General features: G+C 43.1%; 1 protein-coding gene across 3 annotated transcripts in view; it reads right to left on the bottom strand.

Moving 5' to 3' along the window:
* Positions 1 to 13756, bottom strand: part of LOC122552298 (non-receptor tyrosine-protein kinase TYK2-like) — a 71945-nt gene that overhangs the window by 20887 nt on the left and 37302 nt on the right. The window contains exon 1 of one of the 3 annotated variants that reach the window (XM_043695023.1): positions 9564 to 9665. The exons of the other annotated variants lie outside the window; for them this stretch is intronic. The gene's annotated coding sequence lies outside the window, so the exon portion shown is untranslated. Of the gene's footprint in view, positions 1 to 9563; positions 9666 to 13756 lie in introns of those variants that run through there. 3 annotated transcript variants of the gene reach the window in all.

Here is a 13756-nt window from a genome sequence, read left to right on the forward strand (position 1 = left end):
TATTAATTTCACCTGCAAGAACAGTGCTTCTGCTCACATACAAACCTGAAGAACCAAACAGAACCATGGGAGGTCTTGAATGTCCCAGGCACTACACAAAGGGAGGTTACTTCTGCTCCAATTGCGTTCATTCACTCTGCAGTTGAGCCTTCAGTCAACCGATCTCTCTGGAATCCCTCTTGAATTTTCTCTCCTTCTAGACCCTACCCAAAAATAATCACTTCTCTGATCATCCCTATGGGGGGCACAGTGGCTCAGCATCTGCTTTTCATCAACCTCGGGAAAGCAATGGCAACTGGGATCTACACCAGTCTGTCACATCACTGAGTTTCATCAAGATTGAGATTTGATTGATGAAAATGAACAGCTGAAATTGCTTTTCTAAAGGCAAAGTGAAGAGTATGCCAACTGCACATATAAATTAACACAATAGAAGGTCATTAACTGCAATTAAAATTAGGCATTATCCTGCAAATTCTCATTAAGCAGTGGGTTTTGAAGGAAACTCCTGAGGGAAACAGTGCACGTGGAAGGCAAGACTTGAGCATTCAAATGAGGTTAAAAACTGAAAAACATCCAAAGCAGTGACCAACAACCTGTCACATCCAAAACCTCAAAATGATAGCTGAGCACAGAAGGAGTCTCACACACTCTCCAGAGCCTGAATCCTTAGAATTCACACAGTAAATGGACGCAAAAGAACAATGATGCTGGAAAATTATGACAATAGTGTTGGACAGACTCTGGCAGTGTTTGTGGAGGGAGAAGCAAATCTAACAGATATTGACAACTTTCCTTGGGAATAAATTAAAGCCAGAAATGACTGATAAGAGAACACCTCAACCTGGAACATGAGCTCAGCCTTGCTCCAAAAATGCTGCCTGACCTGCTGTGCACTTTCAGCACTGATCATTTGGAGCCTTGTATCACCTGTCACCATCCATGGTCCTGTGCACAAGTTAAGCAGCTATTTTACACCAATACAACGTACAAGGAAAAACATTTCTGCTTTATTACACCACACTGCTACTTGGTGCAAATGTTTCAAGTCTTGGACAGCACTGCTATACAATAATTTGAATTAATATAGTGCCTTCAATAGTAAACGTCCCAAATTTCAACACAGGAGTATTATCAAACAACAGCAATTTTAGGACAGCTGAACAAAACAGGTGGACTTTGAGCAGGTTCTCGAAACAGTCAGTGGTTGAGAATTTCAGTGATAAAGACCCAGTCAGCTGAAAACAGTTCTAGAGTAATTAACATCAGGCATGTACAAAAGGCAGAATCAGAGGAGCATCAGATTTCAAAGGGTTTCATAGCAATAGAAGCAGGAGTACACTATTTGGCTCATCCAGCTTGCTCTGCAATTCATTAAGATCATGGCTGATCTACGCATCATTTCAGCTCCTCCCACCTGCATTGTCCCCATAACCTTTAATTCCCCCACCATGAAACAACTGTAAGGCTGGAGGTGGTGAGAGAGATCTGGAGGAGAGATGACTTGGAGGACCTTGAAAACCAGCAACAGAATTTTATCTGGAGGCATGAGCTGCCAAATGCCTGTATTAGATGCGGTTACTTACAGACAGTACTTCAATTCAAAGGTTTGGAGGTGCCGGTGTTGGACTGGGGTGTACAAAGTTAAAAATCACACATCACCGGGTTATAGTTACTGTGCTTCCAATTAAACCTGTTGGACTATAAGCTGGTGTTGTGTGAGTTTTAACTCAATTCAAAGGTGTGTTGACGTCAAGATAACTTGTAAACATGGAACAGGAACTGTCCATTTTGGGAAAAGGAAGGAATAGAGGAGAAGGGGAAGTGATGAACCCACAGAGCTTCAGATTTTAGCTGCACTTGAGTTTAGCTCGACAAGTTCTCCTTCACCAAGCTCCCACAATCATTTCCCCTGACAAACTCATTTCTACACAACGCACCCAAAGTAACCTTTGCATCGCTTCTGTCCTCCTGGAATACATTGGCACAGGAGCCAAGCCTTCCTCCCTTTACACTGCAGCACCTTCATGTGAGCCTGAACAGGAGGGCTCTCTGTCCGAGGCTCCCAGTCCTGTCTTAATTGTACATCCACTAAAGAGCAGAAACGGTTACTTTCTGTTAATTGATAACAGGGATACAGAGATCTGATATAATGCCTGATGTCCTGACAAAAGTCAGTGGTCTCAACACAAACTAAGGACTGATTCAGGGAAATGCCTTGCCTTTGGCTCAGTTTTGGCAAAATACATTTACTTACTTACTCACTGAGATGTAGACAAATTGTACAATTCAACCCAAAATACTCCAGCAATAATCAGAATCATATGGCTTGTTGGAATACTGTGCTCACTGAAATTTATATCTGCAAAGCAACAGGGAAATCCCCAAGCATTCCTTCTGCATTTAGAGAAAGATGACATTATCACCTGCAGGGATCGAAATAAAGTTCAGCAAATTCCTCAATATTACTCCACTGTTTCTTTATCTACAATACCAGAACAGGAACATCCTCAGTGCTGTAATGCAAGTGGAAACATGGACAGTCTATGCATGGCTGATGCTCGAATGTTCTGGATAGTAACAATATTCTCTTGGGTCAAAGTGAGGACTGCAGATGCTGGAGATTAGAGTGGAGTGTGTAGTGCTGGAAAAGTACAGCAGGTCAGGCAGTATCTGAGGAGCAGGAGAGTCGATGTTTCAGGCAAAAGCCCTTCATCAGGTATCAGAAGGCCTGGTGACAGATTTTTGCCCAAAATGTCAACTCTCCTGCTTTTCAGATGCTGCCTGACCTGCTGTGCTTTTCCAGCACCACATTCTCAGCAATATTCTATTGGCCAGCTAAAACTAATGACACTTTCATTGGCTCTCTGAAGGAATAGGATCTCAATCAGCACATACTGAGTGCCATCAGAAGCTGGTATCCACTGAGTGGACATAAATAGGGATTTTGCTTTGGATTTTGTTGAGGACGATGGCCTCTCAGGTCAAAGCAGCCAGATCAGACACACCATGACTGGCTCTGTTGTACAGCAGGGTAAGCAGCAGTAATTGGGGACTCGATATAGTCAGTGACAGATGCATTTCTGTGGTCACAGGCAAGACTCCAGGATACCTCCTGGTTCCAGGGTCAAGGATGTCCTTGAGCAGGCAGAAGACATTCCACAAGGAGAGGGTGAGCAGCCAGAGATCATGGTCCACATTGGTACTAATGACACAGGCAGAAAGAGAGAGGGATGTAGTCTTGCAAAGGAAATTTAGGGTGTTAGGTAAGAAGCTGTAAAACAGGACCTTGAAGGTTTCATCTCAAGATTACACCCTATGCCATGTGCTAGTGAGGCCAGAGGTAGAGAAGTGGCAACACAAGTGGATAAGGTAGTAAAGGCAGCGGACAGCATGCTTCCCTTCATCGCTCAGGGCACAGAGTGTACAAGGTACAAGCCATTTTGTATAAACTTTAGTCAGTAGTGGGCACAATTCTGGTCACCATGCCATAGGAAGGAGTGGAGACTTTGGAGAGGGTGCAACAGAGGCTTACCAGGATGTTGCCTGGAATGGGTTGTATTAGCTAGAAGGAGAGATTGGACACACTTGGATTGTTTTCACAAGAGCATTGGAGGCTGAGGAGCAACCGGATAGAATTATATATAATGATGTCAGGCAACGGATAGGGTGGAGACACAGAACAGTCTTTTCCTGCCAGGGTGGAGATGTCAAATTTAAAGGAGATGTACGAGAAAAGATTTTGTTTTAAACAGAGGGTGTAAGGCACCTGAAATTCTCTGCCAAGAGAGATGGTAGAAGCAGATATGATACCAACATTCAGCAGGCATTTAGACAGACACTTAATCAGCCTATTCGCAGAATCAGAGAATCCCAACAGTGCAGAAAGCGGCCATCCGGATAGGTTCTGACATTCAGGCAGGTGGACCTTCTGGCTCAGAGATAGAGACTCTACCAATGCTCTACAAGAGTGCCTCCTTTAACTTGGTAGATGCATCCTTTACATGCTCTGAAGTGTGAATGAGTTATTAAACACTGAATAAGATTAGAGCTGAAGTACTTCTGAAAAGTGACTGATGTGATTGCGATCACCATGTTCAATCCCTTCCACAATATTTCCAGCCATTAAGCTCTGACCATTTCCATCATCTGCCTCTGCATTTTTCTCATCTCTATTGGAATATGGTACTAGAAATCAAGATATCAAGCTGATCTGCTGACTTGGACTTGGAAGTTAATGTTCTGAACAACGATGTGAAACTACTCTAAATCTGAAAATCACCTATCAAATGGGCTCTCGTTTAGAAAGTTACTTCTGTGACCCTTGTTAAAACCACAAATGTTAAACTAAAGGTGAAATTACAGTGACCTTTCAGTTGTATACGGATGTTTAATGTGCCTTCTTCAATCCTTAATCAGCTAGACCTGCAAAAACAAAACGCAACAGCAGCATGAGTTGCATAATGTCATGCTGCAGTCACTGGTTTGAATAAATGGTTCATAAGTGGGGTGCTGCTGCTGCCTTGGAGCAAGAAAGGTGGAAAATGTGATGCTCAAGTAAATCTTATTTGTTGCATTACAAAAGCCTGCTCAACTATTTATACATCAACATTACTGATTGTCTTTTAGCACGTTCTAATTTGTTTTTAAAATCTAGAACTAGTTCCTTGTTGAAGGGCTCTCAGCTTTGTAAATACTTTGTTTTCTAAACTCTAATATAGCATCAGTTAGGCATTTACGCATTACACCGATATGCCACACATTCAGAATGATGCACAACTTTGGTGCCTCTCTTGCTTCTCAGAGCAAACACACCCAAAAGCAGCAGTGCTATTTTTTTGACAAGATAGTACCATTCTCTGGTGAGACATCAATGAATCATTGGTTTTTGATTAAAGTCCCACTTCAAAGACCTAAGCACATAATCTAGGCCGACACCCAAGTGCAGCACTGGGTACTTTCATACTGGAACTGATGTCTTTCAGATGACATGTGAAGTCAAGACTCCTTTTTGTCCTTCTAACTGGACACCAAAGAGGTCATGACCCTCGTAAGAACAACTACATCATGCAGTCAGAACCAACATCAAATGACATCAACTGATCACCTTGATGTTTGAGAGATCTTGCTGCACACAAACTAGTAGATGGGTTTCGCTACATTACAAACAAGACGACTTCACAACTCTTAGTAGCTGCAATACACTTTGGGGCATCAAGGGAATAGAGAAATGTCATGAATTGTTTTAACCCGATGTACTGAAGACAATTGGTAACTCCCAGTGTTCAGTTGCTCTTATGATTATTTTGAGCTGATCAGGACTCTGTTTCCTTCTACACAGCACACAGTTCAGCATCGTGGTGCAGATGGACTTGAAGACAGCAGAACCAATTTCATGATATTCAAACAGCTCAAAACAAAATGTGGGAAACAAGTCTGTTTTCTACCTCATTCTTGTTTCACCTGTGTATCAGTATTTGTTACACTGAGTTGCAGTCCATGCCCTATTGGACATCACTCTCATCCCACCTCAAAACAAGAGGCAATTCAGCAAGTGTAATGCCATGTAAAGCTAAAGGACAATGGTTAGATTTGCTTTCATTTGAGATGATTATTGCTGAGCAATTAGCGGGCAATTTGCATTCATGGCAAATATCAGCAAAAGCCTAGATTTTCGTTTTGCACATGGGTATGGACTGCTTCAGTGTGAGGGGAATGGTGCTAAACATTGTACAGTTATCAGCAAACATCCCCACATCTGACCTCATAATGGCAGGGGTGGATTTATCAAAAAGACGACAGTTGGACCTCAGAGACAATGTTGAGGAATTTCCACAGTGATGTACTGGTACAACTGACTTGGCTTGCAGTATATTCTGAGAGTCCATTTTAAACTTGATCATAACCATGTCTAAATATCATGATTTGGACTTGAATGTCAGAGACTTTCATGAACTGAAAACAGCTTTGAAAAGAACACTGCTAACCTAAGATGGCTGATCATCTCAAGCCCAGAAAACTCTCTCTGAATGCATGAAACTGGCTGCCTCAGAATTACCATCGACAATCAAACTCAGGAAGCTATCAAGAAATTCACATCTCTTGTGTTCCTCACATTTGCATGATAACTTCACTATGAGAGGTGACCAGTTACCTACAAAGAATTCAGTTTCAAAAAGCACGAGAAAAGCAATATTGACAAGAATAAGGAGGATACTGGGAATAACTTTACTTCCTCAATTGCACTCAATCTCCAAACTAGCTGATAAAAAGCAACTTGAAAACAATACACTGAGAATTGTAGAACATTTTTGTTTTTGTTATTACTAAAGAAACAAGATAGCAACTAAACACTGACTCAGGTCATGTCATTCACACAACCGAGGGAGTCCCGAGATCTGATGCTGTATTTGCCTTTGTCTTCCTGTCTGTTCTTGACACCCCCATCCACTCTCTCGGAGCACTCATTACCTGCAGGTGCGTGTGTTGAACGTTGTGTGCTACTATTATTTGGGGGTTGTAAGTAATAAAACTCGACTCTAACACTCAAGGAATTTCTTTGCATTGGCTGTCCTTCACTTTCAATCTGATTGGGTTTAATTCAAGTGTGATGACAGCTTCATGCTGGAAAATAAAAACAGATTTGTTGCAACTGACTGAGGGGTTTTTAACAACAGGAGCCATGATTCCATCTCCCTTTGGTGAAACAACATTGGTATTTCCCTTCCACAATGTTCACCTGTCTTGCAGCTGTTAACCTTTGACTTGATAGTCATCTGTAATATAGCATTCCTTGTTGGAACAGCCCCCTCCACACACAGATTCCCATCCCAACTCTTGGTGATAACCCTCATCTGTAGTCCATGGCACCGATTCACCAACCAGTGGGAACAACCTTATCCTAGTTACTCCTACATTGACCCAAAGAGACAAGTTGAAAAGCTCTCACTTCTCATATCCTTTTATCAAAGTCTTCTCCCTAAAGACCACCCCTACTTTTCAAATCCTTTGCCGGACTCTTCCTTAACTATGCTCCAGTGAATAAATATCCAGTTTTTCAGCACTTTTTCCTGACATTAATGTACTGCGATTCTGAACTTGTTCCCACATATGCTTAAGAGCTAAGTGGTTTGTGATACTAAGTTCATATATAAACTGCATAGAATCCCTACAATGTGAAAACAGGCCCTTCGGCCCAACAGGTCCACATGAACCCTCTGAAGAGTAACCCACTGAGACCCATTACCCATATCTTCTAAGGCAAAATATTGGCAATGGAAGGAATACTGCAGAATTTATGATGATTGTTATTCTCTAGATCTGCAGGAAAATAGTTTGCCTTCAACTCTCCACTGAGGCAAATGGTCCAGAGGAATCAAAGATTGCAGCAACACTGATAAAATCAGACAGGACTGCAACAGACAAAAGAAATTTCTAAAAGGAACTAATCATATTTGTTTTAAAATCATGAGGGAAGATGACAAAATAAAGATAAGCATACCTTCTGTCCTGTCTACCTCACTGCAAAGTCAGTTTAAATCTCTACAAAAAGCCAAGCAAGTGGTTAATCCATTTTACAAACTGACTGCTTCCAATCTTTCAAACACTTTAGTTTGCTCGTGTCACTGAGCTCAGCAACCACTGAAACTGGAGTGGTTCTGCTTGGAGACACATGTTCACCCCAGTCCTTTTACAATTCTCCAGCTTCCCCACTCAGCTCATTACTCAGCTGCCCTGGCGGTGCCAGAGCACAATGAGCAGGAAAAGAATGTGAACCTGAAGCTATGAACGCTTTTTATGCTGTACTTCAATGACCAGGGCGAAAGCATTTGTTGAGAAACTGTAGGGGAGGCATTGCTTTGTACCAACTCTCTACTCAGTTTAGGAAAGACTATTTGATACTGCTGTTGACAGTCCATTAAATGGAACAATATTTATATGATTCAAGACAAGTTGAGTACAATCAAATCTCTCTGATCTCCATCAATCTTGATCCATTGCTCGGTTTTCATTACGTCACACTATTCAAATTTGAGCAAAGATTAACTCTAAAGAAAACACTCATGGTGCTGGCACCATAATGAACAGCTCCACCTCCATATTCAGTGCTTTCTCGAAATGATTTCCTGAAGGCATCAGCTCAAAGACAATGGGTACTCTCAATTACCACACACCAGGTTATAGTCCAACAGGTTTAATTGATGTGCTTCCAATTAAACCTATTGGGCTATAACTTGGTGTTGTGAGATTTTTAACCCAGTCCATCTCCAAATCATGACTACTATCCACGCCAAGATAAGCACTCCACAACCACCTGATGACGGAGCAGCGCTCCAAAAGCCAGTGCTTCCAAATAAACCTGTTGGACTATAACCTGGTGTTGCGACATTTTTAACTTTGTATACCCCAGGCTAATACCACCACCTCCAAAATCATCACACCAAGATAGTAAGTGACTGTTGGCTATTGGTTCAAAGTTAAGCACCAGCACCAAATTCCTCCACTGCACAGACACTTTGCTGTGAAAAATCACTGTGAAAAAGACTACTGTCACAAAGAGACACCATCACCGATTCCACTTCTCCTCCTATTTAATTGCAATGTCCCAGTAGAGTTCAGCTCATCCCCAGACAGACAGTTCAGGAGCTGGAGGACCGTCTTGATTCTGTGACTGTGGCTTTGCAGCTGTCTCTCTCAATGATCCCATGCAGTCTTGGATTTAAATTGGTTCCCTGTCTGATCAGAGTCACAGCACCTCTAGCCATGTGTAATTCTGCGAAAACTCCAGCTTTCACACATACTTCACTGACAGCTCAACCTCCCCACCACCTATCTTCATCTCACAACTTCTTGTGTGCTGTCTTGAATAATTCTGAAACTTGCTCCAACTAAACACTGGGAGAAACATCACAATTGTCTTCAGGTGCCAGTCATGTCATTCCCATGCCCAGGCAAGACTTCCAGCTCTGCTGAGACTGTTCATCCCCATTCAATCACCTTGAGCAACCTCAGCCATATTTCTTGCCAAAGGCTCAATTCTTCTGATGCTGGTGCTGACAACCTTGCGATTGTCTATTCACCATCATCTCCAGCTTGGCCCAGACTGCAGGTTATAGGCAGCACAAAGTTCAGCTTCCTCTTTACACTCATCCTTTTGGGCCCGACAAGCTCCTGATCTCCTGATTCCCCATTCCTCAACTTTACAATTCCATCCTCAACTTAAACATTCCTAAGTCACTTCACCATTTCATTTTTGCAACTTCTGGAAGCCCTACAGACTTCCTTCAAATGCTTCCTTCCTCTATCTCTGGCCACTAATAAATCTTCCTCACGTGGTTTCAGTCACTTTGACCCCAATCTCGAAAATGGCTCCTCTAAACCCATTAACAACCATTTTTGGTAAATACGTTCAGCTCAGTTGGAGTATTGAGGAACATTTTGCTACATTAGCTATGCTCCATTAAATTGCTGTAACCCAGTTACAGAACAGGTGTACTTGCGATGGTCTGATCGAACCCTCATGACTACATTCTGGCCCTTAAAAGATGAAAAATCAACATTACCTGGAGAACCTTCCAGAGGAGCCCTTCACTGTACAAGGTTACAGCAGTTATGTGGATTAAAACTGTCAAATGAGCCTTCAACACTGGCCACTCAACGTCCTACTTCCCTTCCAGCCATTATCTCTCAGCACCAGGCCCTGAAATGTGCACACTGGCTTGAGCACCACATAACCCACCAGTTTTACTGCTCACAGGTTTTTGTTTATTGTGAAAACATTAAAGCCAGAAGTCAAAATAGAGAAGTTGTGGGGAAACACACAGCACCACTGAGATGGAAAGATCAGCAGCGTCATCAGGGTGTGCAGAGCAGTCAGCAAAGGGTAAGGCAGTCCAGAGGCAATCTCTGTGGGTGAGCAATGAAATGTGACTAACATAGCCTTTTTTGGTTCTGGTCTCCAAAGTCTAGTGCACTAATCTAACTTCTGAACAAACCACAGAGCGTGCAAATCTGTTTAACACTATAAATGCCAATGAGGTGGCCTGTTATCTTGTTTGAGAAAATTTACGGTGAGGTAATGTTAATACGTCCTCATCAAGATTTTGCTGGTTTTGAAAACGTAAAAATCATACTGAATGAATCATGAAGCAGTATCATGGTTTACATTTTGCGAAGTGATGGTGGAGGAGTGGGAATTGCCAGGGGTCCCCCAGTGATTCACTGGACACAAAGCTCTCTTATCTTTCAAGGTCCCCAACACATCGTTACATGCACAGTTCCCAACAGATCACCATCAGGTTTGATTTTATTCCCCCAACTGCAGGGATGCTGATGGCAATCACAGAAATCCTCTCAAGACCAAAGCAGACCATAAGACACATGAGCAGAATTAGGCCATTCAGTCCATCTAGTCTGCTCCCCATTTGATCATAGTATGTTTCTCAACCCCAGACTCCAGCCTTCTCCCTTAACCTCTGACCCCCTTTCTAATCAAGAACCTCTCTCGGTCTTAAATCCACTCAATCACCTGGCCTTCACACATTTAAGTGGCAGAGTTCCACAGATTCACCATCCTCTGGCTCAAGAAATCCCTCTTTATCTCAGTTCTAAAAGACCACCTCTTCACTCTGAGGCTGTGACCCCAGGTTCTAGATTCTCCTACTGGTGGAAACATCTTCCCCATGTCCACTCTGTCCAGGTCTCTCAGTATTCTCAGAGTTTCCATAAGATCCACCCCCCCCCCCCATCCATCTTCCTCAACTGTCAAGTGCAAACCCAGAGACCTCAACTGCTCCTCAAACCCTTCATTCCTGGGATCATACCCGCTGTGGACCCTCCAAAGCCAGCACATCCATCCTTAGATACGAGGCCCAAAATGTTTCACAATATTCCAAATACCATCTGACGAGGGCCATATGTAATTGAAGTGTGGTGCTAGAAAAGCAGAGCCGGTCAGGCAACATCCGAGGAGCAGGAGAGTTTACACTTCAAGCATGACCTCTTCATCTCAACACATCAATTCTGCTGCTCCTCAGATGCTGCCTGACCGGCTGAGTTTTTCCAGTACCACACTTCCGACTCTGATCTCCAGCCCTCACTTTTTCCCAGGGCCCTATACAGCCTCAGGAGTAGAACATAGAACAATACAGGCCCTTCAGCCCTCCATATTGCACCAACCTGTGAAACCAAACTAAAGTCACTCTAATCTACATTATTCTATTATCATCCATATGTTCATCCAATGGCCACCGGGGAGGGCTCAGTGGTTAGCACTGCTGTCTCTCAGCACCAGGGACCCCGGGTGACTGTCTGTGTGCAGTTTGCACATTCTGAGTCTGCGTGGGTTTCCTCTGGGTGCTCCGGTTTCCTCCGACAATCCAAAGATGTGCTTGCCAGGTGAATTGGCCTTGCTAAGTTGCCCACAGTTTTCGGTGCGTTAATAAGGGGTAAATATAAGATACGGGAATGGGTGGGTTACTCTTTGGACAGTCGGTGTGGACTTGTTGGGCCGAAGGGCCCGTTTCCACGCTGTAGGGAATCTAAATCAAATTTAAATGCCCTTAAAGATGGGCAATGTTAGCATTCACGAGAATGCTACTGTTGTATTCTTGCTCTCGTGAATGCTAACATTACATTTAGAGTCATGGAATCAGAGTCAAATAGCACAGAATCAGATCTTTTGGTCCTACCACACCACACAAACCATAATTCCAAACAAAAGTAATCCCACATGCCTGCATTTGACCCAAATCCCTCCAAACATTTCTTATTCTTGTACTTATCCAAATGTCTTTTACAAGTTGTAACTGTACCTGCACCCACCACTTCCTCTGGAAGTGCATTCCACACATGGACCACACGCCATGTAAAAACATTACCCCATGTCCTTACTACACATTTCTCCTCTCACCTTAAAAATATGCCTAGTTTGGAAATCCCCTACACTGTACAGGGCATTGGTGAGGCCTCTCTGGAATACCATGCCCAGTTCTAGGAAGGATATTATCAAGTTGGAAAGGGTTTATAAGAGATTTACCAGATGTTACTGGGTATGGAAGCTCTGAATTATAAAGGAAGGTTGGATAAGCTGGGAACTTTTTCCATTGGAGCGGAGGAGGTTGAGGAATGACCTGATACAAGTTTATAAGATAATGAGAGGTATAGTTAAGATGAATGGCAGGTGTCTTTTCCCTAAGGTGGGGGATTTCAAGACTGGGGGCACATTAAGGTAGGATGAGAGGAGAAAGATTTAAAAAGACGCAACAGGCAAATTGTTTACACAGAGGGTGGTTCATGTGTGGATTGAACTTCCTGAGGAAGTGGTTGATGTGGGTACAATTACAATGTTTAAAAGACATTTAGTTAAGTACATGAATAGAAAAGTTTGGAGGGATATGGGCCAGCAGCAGGCAGGTGGGACTAGTTTAGTTTAGGAACATGGTCAGCATGGACTGGGTTGACTGTTTCTGTGCTGTATAACTATGACTCAAGAGACAACATCTGCCATTCACCTTACCACGATTTTATAAACCTCTAAGATCACCCTTCAATGTCCTACACTCAAATGAAAGTAGTCCTACCAGTCCAGCCTCTCCTCATAACCCAAACTCTCCATTCTGAAACCCTCCCCAGTTTAATATCATTCTGATAATAGGGTGACCAGAACTAAATACAGTACTCCAAAAGAGGCCTCACCAACATCCTGTACAACGTCAACATGACGTCCCAACTCCTATACTCAAAGGTCTGAGCAATGAAGGCAAGAGTGGTAAATGCCTTCTCAACCACCCTGTCTATATGTGACACAGATGTCAAAAAATGTCAAAGTACATGACCCAAAGCTCTACTTTTAAGTGGATAAGTCCTGCCCTGGTTTGTTTTACCAAAACGCGATGCCTTGCATTTAACCAAATTAAACTCCACCTGCCACTCTTCAGCCCATTGAACCAACTGATCAAGATAGAGTCTAGAGATGTACAGCATGAAAACAGACCCTTCGGTCCAACCCGTCCTTGCCGACCAGACATCCCAACCCAATCTCGTCCCACCTGCCAGCATCCAGCCCATATCCCTCCAAACCCTTCCTACTCATATACCCATCCAAATGCCTCTTAAATGTTGCAATTGTACCAACCTCCACCACATCCTCTGGCAGCTCATTCCATACACGTACCACCCTCTGCGTGAAAACGTTGCCCCTTCGGTCTCTTTTATATCTTTCCCCTCTCACCCTAAACCTATGCTCTCTAGTTCTGGATTCCCCAACCCCAGGGAAAAGACTTTGCCTGTTTATTGTATCCATGCTCCTCATAATTTTGTAAACCTCGATAAGGTCACCCCTCAGTCTCCGACGCTCCAGGGAAAACAGCCCCAGCCTGTTCAGCCTCTCCCTGTAGCTCAAACTCTCCAACCCTGGCAACATCCTTGTAAATCATTTCTGAACCCTTCTGTAGGAGACCAGAATTGCATGCAATATTCCAACAGTGGACTAACCAATGTCCTGTACAGCCGCAACATGACCTCCCAACTCCTGTACTCAATACTCTTACCAATAAAGGAAAGCATAACAAATGCCATCTTCACTATCCTATCTACCTGTGACTCCTATTTCAAGGAGCTATGAACCTGCACTCCAAGGTCTCTGTTCAGCAACACTCCCTAGGACCTTACCATTAAGTGTATAAGTCCTGCTAAGATTTGCTTTCCCAAAATGCAGCACCTCGCATTTATCTGAATTAAACTCCATCTGCCACTT

The sequence above is a fragment of the Chiloscyllium plagiosum genome, chromosome 8 (genome assembly GCF_004010195.1).
Source record: "Chiloscyllium plagiosum isolate BGI_BamShark_2017 chromosome 8, ASM401019v2, whole genome shotgun sequence".
NCBI lineage: Eukaryota > Metazoa > Chordata > Chondrichthyes > Orectolobiformes > Hemiscylliidae > Chiloscyllium > Chiloscyllium plagiosum.